The following is a 6,292-nucleotide window of genomic DNA, read 5'->3' as shown; positions in this document are numbered from 1 at the left end:
GTGAAACATACATACACTCTGACCACTCTGACATAACAAACGAAAAAAAAACTGCAACATTAAAACAACAAAATTCAGCAATAAAATCCAAATCCTTTCACTTTTTGGCAACCGCAACAGCTGGTACTCGTCGTAGTTGTGGAATCATCTGCATCGTCATTATCATTTGTAGCAAGCGGCAAGTAATGCAGCTGGAAGATTCAGACTGCATACCAAATATGGCAAAAGTGCTTGCAACAGTGGCCACAACAACAACAAATGTGGTTGCATTAAATATGGCAACTGTGATGGCATCATCAGCGCTGCTATTTAAATGCTGAAACAGGCATTCGTCTTGTTGTTGTTATTGTTATTGGTAAAGTCTTGGCTGGCACCGCAGCTGGTAAAAAAGTACATTTCGAATTAGTGGTTGACCACATTAAGTGCAATAGCAGCAACAACTACTGGAGGCAAAAAGTTTTGCGTATGAGAATGGAGATGTGCAGCGGCCGCAGTGAAGATACTATAAATTGCCATACGAATTGAAAAAGTGCTTCATTTTGGGTTGCACTGCTTATAATAGATGGCGAACGTATGTAGATAATTACTTTGATTAGCAGAGATAGGATCAATGTTAGTGTTAACCAGACATTGATAGTCCCTGTGGAGATCCCTAACCGCTCCGTGTTTCTTCCTATATGAGCAAATCTCACTATTTGTTATTTTTAGAGTGACGCCCTTCTTTCTCCAAGAAAAAAAAGACGTTAAAGCATTTATTTGGACAAGGTTTGGTCAAAGGTACCTTTCATCGATTTTTTTTTTGTGGACCTGTGTTATCAAAAGTTAAGTAAAGTTCTTACTTTCAAGTCTTCAATATAAGTTACTCATACGCCCCGGTGTTGAAATTAGTTCGCTCTTAAATATGTGCATACATACATATGTACCAAGGTAGACAACTAATTTTTAAAAATTCTTCCTTTTGGTTGTTGTTGTTTCCGACAGGGTGGGTGTATGATGTCTTTTGGAACGAATTTCCGTTATCCCTTGTCAAATTTGGTTTGGAGACAAACCGGTTTCGGCGTTGTGCCATCTTCAGTGTCATTTTTCGTTCTGAGAACGAAACCGGTTTGTCTCCAAACCAAATTTGACAGGGGATGACGGAAATTCGTTCCAAATTACTTTTTAAAAATTCCCCGATTTCGGCAAAGGAATTCCCCGATTTTGCCCGAAATTTCTTGAATTTTGTATGTATTTTGATATATTGCTTGTCTTTCTGTTTATTTTATTTTTAAAGGTGATTAATCCATGTAATCATAAACCAAACCAAAGGTTTATAAAGTTAGTTAACAAATAAAAAATAAAAAATTACACATACTAAGTTTTTACGTTTATGTTATTTAATTTTAGTTATTTTTTTGTTTTAATATACAGAGTTCATTCTTTAACATAATCAGTATAAATCCCATTTTTAAACTTTGGACAATATTCAAACAAACTTTCATACAAATATCCAGCTTTTTTATTTGATTTTCTAGAAAGAGTTCTGAAAGTTTTGTAGCCCTCTCAATTCTATTACAAAAAAAGTGCAAGTTGTAAGTGGCGAAAAATTTTTCTTTTAAATTTTTTTTTTGCCGAAGATGTTGCGGTTTTTTCCATATAAAAATAAATTGAAAAAGAAATTCTAACAAATAAACGATAATTTGCAGGGTTGCATATTCAGTACTTTAGTTGTAGTTGCATTTCTTACCGCGGTATGAAATTAGTGAAGCAAAAAAGAAAAAATTAGTTAACACCTAATTCCTCACGTAAACTGAAATTCCCCACAAAAAACGGTCCTTTCCCCGATTCCCCACGTAAACTGAAACTCCCCGCAAATCGGGGAATTCCCACGAGTTGGCTTCCCTGATATGTACATATGTATGTATGTATTACATCAACCTCTCATAACGAGATTCTCTCTTTTTTTGGAAAAATTCACCTAAAAAAAAAAAACACAAAAAATATAGTTAGAAGGACCGCGACTAATTCTAGTAACACCACCCGGTATAAATTCGCCTTGGAAATTATCTTTTCTTATATATAAATAGGTAAACATATTTTCCTTAAACCTCTTTTACGCTTAGGGTGTTTTTGAACCGAATTCTGAGACAGGGCATACTTCAATCAAATTCTGAAAAAGGGCGTTCTTGCAAAGTTTTCTGAGATAGGCCGTTTTCGAACTGGTTGCCGAGATAGATCCATCTTCCACTCAGCCGACGATATAGTTTCTCGGAAACTTCTCTAGAGATTTTGACAGGCAATAATTTGTATTTTAAGTTTGTTTAGATAGGTTTCAAGAAAAAAAAATTATTTTTCGTACTTTTTCGAATTTATATTTCTTCTATACACTTAATAAATTGCATGGTGTACAAAGAAATACACTTACGCTTGCACATACATACATACATATGTGTGTGTACTTGACAAAATCGTTCTGCTCAAATACCATCTGATATAGTAAAATATAATTTATTTCGAAAAGCAATTCTTATGCGAACACGAAATAATTTGCAGTTGAACTGAAATATTATTATGCATATGTATATACATATTTGCATTCGATTAATACTATTTAGTGTTGCATCAGTTTCCATTATATTTTACCATTGGTCGCCTCATGTACGCAGTTGCGCGTTATGAAATATCAAAGAATGAATTTGTGTATTTGGCCGCTAAATGTAATGTTTTTTTTTTCAATTTATTATGCATAAATTCAAGGTCTAATTTTATAATCAATTTATTGCTTAATTTCAAACGTGTATTGGATTTATTTATTTTGACTTGGTTTAGGGACCGAAACGTGATTGAAACTTTAGCCGGTCATCACGCCACAATAACATGCCTCGATGTTGATCTCGGCAACATTAGACGCATCAGCTTTTTTGGTTAGCGGGATTATTTGCCAAGAATCTCGGGATTTTCGGGACTCGCCAAGACTTTGCCAAGCATCTCGGGGATTTCGCTTTATGTCGCTTTATTTTCAGACATTTGGCTGTCTTATAGTAAAATTTTGTAGACAATTTTTCAAATAGGCCGATGTCAAAATCGCTTTTTCTCGCTTTAATTACTTCACCAGATATAATTCCACCATGGTAGAATATAATTAAACAAAAAAAAGGAGCCTACGGTATTCCAAACAAAAATATTCAGTTTCGAACGAAATCAAATTCACCCGAAATTTTTTCGTAAGCCCAAAGTGAATACACGGAAACGAAGAACATTTGTTTCTCTTTTTATTTTATTTAAAAGTACGTTACTTTGTTTTTCGAAAGAGAAAATCAAAAAACCTGTTATTTTTGTGCACTAAAATTATAGTTTTTTTTTTGTTAAAAATATTTTTTTTTGGAGAATTACAGTTTTTGAAAAAAAAACTGGCAACATTGTCTGACACCTATATTGTGATACATATTTCGCTCACCTAATTCCTGCAAATCAAATTGATTTTGACTTTTTAAACAGGTTATTAAATAATTTCAATTTAATTTTTTAACAAGTGGAAACCCTTTAAAAAAAAAAAACAACAACAAAACCTTATAGCCCATCTATAGGCCCGTCCGGTATCTAATATTTTTCAATCGAACGACCTATACAAATTTTCAACTTCTGACTGATTATGAAATTTATCAAGAAAATTGCATTTTTGACTGATTACCCTCGGAGAAGCAGTTTATTTCATGAGAATATCCATCCATACACGGATCACATCAAAAGTATCCGTTGGATTGAATGTCCACGTAACGGTGATTGCAACGTATACCGACCGCTGGCACTGAATCATGTATTTATCATTGCAAGGGATGCAGTTAGCCTAAACTAACTTTTAACATCAGCTTAACGTTGATTTTTTATGGAATTGCTCATACATATGTATATATAACACTTGCAATTACATCAACATTGCGGCTTATACTACATAATATATATTTGTATGTTTGTATGTATATAAAAAACGTATATGTTCACATGTAATATGTTACGGTAAGTAAGATTAGTGGTAAACATGACAAACATAAAATTATATTGTACAAATACACACATACATACCTATAAATATACTTACTTAAATATGTTGCCGTTGATAACACCAATTGGTTGAGATGCGGTGTTATGCATGCTCACTACTGCCAACTGGGTAGCTGCCCTGCAAAAAATGGGACTAATCCGGGATGACTCCGGGAGCAATCGCAAAGGAGCATGCGACTAATACCACTTTTGATCTCTTTATATGGAATGAACTGTTCGCTTTTGTTCGAGCATGTCCTATGAAGAGACTAATTGTTCACCTTTATACCCGAACGGGTATAAAAAGCGACTAGTCACTTTTAAAAAATAAAAATAAAAATAAAAATTTGAGCCAGCTGAGATTCGAACCGGGGTGCTCAGTTTTGGTAGGCGAATACTCTCCCTGCGTGCCAACGCCGCACATGAAATTGCATTGACTAAGTGCGTACATATCATTAAATCGTTAATAGTACCCGTTAGCGTTGAGTTGGGGACTAATTGATCTCCAATTATACCCATAAGAGACGAGTCGAGACTAATTGATCTCCATTAGTACCCGTATGAGACTAGTTGCGACTAATTAATGCCCTATTGTACCCGATTGAGAGTAATCTTGGAATACTCTCTTTAGAGATTAGTCGCACAATTTTTTGCAGGGTGGGTTAATTATCGTCGTTTGTGCGCACATATACATTCATACATACATATGTATGTATGTAAGTATGTAATTAGGCATTTTGCCCAGCCAAGCCAGACTTACTGCCCCATTATTAAAATGCACTACACTTCGGAGGAAAATTGTGTACATAAACACACACAAACTTATGTATGTACTAGGGATGTTACGAATGTCATATTTTTCACATTCGCGAATGCTATACGCAAATTGCCTAGTGGATCTGTACGAATACAAAATGCCAATGACATTTTTTAAGAAAAGTGTACGGGAGTTAAGTATGAAAGACCAGAGTACTCGGTCATACTTTATGTATAGGAGGAATGCGGTTTCGTGTTGTATGCAAGTCCCGTTGGGTTTGACTCCATGCGGACTACTTTTAGACAGATGGGCTCCGTATTAGCTTAGCGAACGTTGGGCGTAAGGCAGGGTATGTACAACTGCAATGTCGTTTTGGCCGAGAAAGAACCAGAGATAGCCAATGGTTCATTTTGAGCTGATAAAGCCGCGGCTCTTAATTTTGGCGCGTGTATTGACAGGACATAGTCACATTGGTATTCACGACAGTGATTGATTTGGTTTTTCCAAACCGGTTACAACCGCTTTTTTTTCAGGCGTTTTTTTTTTTAATCTTGATACCGAGTTAACCGGATTTTCACAATCGTATAAACCGGGTTTTTACCTGGTTTATTAAAATATATTTTTAGTTTAAGCTGCTTACTATACTCTGTCCGAATAAATGAATAGGCTACAGTTTGTCTTCATTCTTATCTAACGGCAGGCTTAAGTAAAGCCCAGATTCAACGGGTATAGACCGTAGAAAGAGGGATATTAGATAAGCTGATGTGAATGGGTGGCTGGTCTAGTCCGGGCATCTTATCGGGAGTATCACGAAGCAACTTGAGCTCTTCTTCTGTTATAGGCGACGTTGGTCTCCGATGATGATATTCAAGAGTTCAGAGTTGACGAAGATGTTGATTGGTTCTCGATGAATGGCCTACCTATAATATACTATATTTGTGTAGTCGGTTTGGTTCAGAGGATGGCGTATTCTCATTTCCAGGACAGTCGGTTCTACATGTTCGAGTTTTTCCCGAAAAAAGAACGGTTATTTTAGCGATCTATTCTTACGACCGGTAAACACGATGATGTGTGAATTTTTCCCTATTTTTTCTGTTTTACTTGTAATCCAAAATACTTCGAACTTATTTTACCTTTTGTCTAAATTAAAGCCAATTTGGAGGAGTCAAATTTTAAATTTGGTATGATTGCTGACTAACAGTATGAGTAACTCTATTGTTATCCGTTTTTTTTTTTTTATTTGAAAAATTTCAAATTACGATTTTTTGAATAACTCAAAAACTGGGTTTTCGGAAAAAAGCTAATAATTGAACACCCTAGTATGCTACCAATTCAACCTTTTATATAATCTGTAAATAGACAAATTTATACCTAAATACATACAGTTCCAGAGCGATTTATTAAAATGGAGAAATTTGGGCATCGAATTCATTAAAGAAAAAACTAATTGCGTTAGTGTATTCCGGCAAAAAAAAATCATTGTGGTTCTTCACACTTGCCTGGTTATCTGGTTAT

Source organism: Rhagoletis pomonella, unplaced genomic scaffold, assembly GCF_013731165.1.
Source record: "Rhagoletis pomonella isolate Grant_MI unplaced genomic scaffold, Rhpom_1.0 Rhpom_scaffold_00001, whole genome shotgun sequence".
NCBI classification, from domain to species: Eukaryota; Metazoa; Arthropoda; class Insecta; order Diptera; family Tephritidae; genus Rhagoletis; species Rhagoletis pomonella.
Note: the sequence above shows the minus strand (reverse complement) of the source record.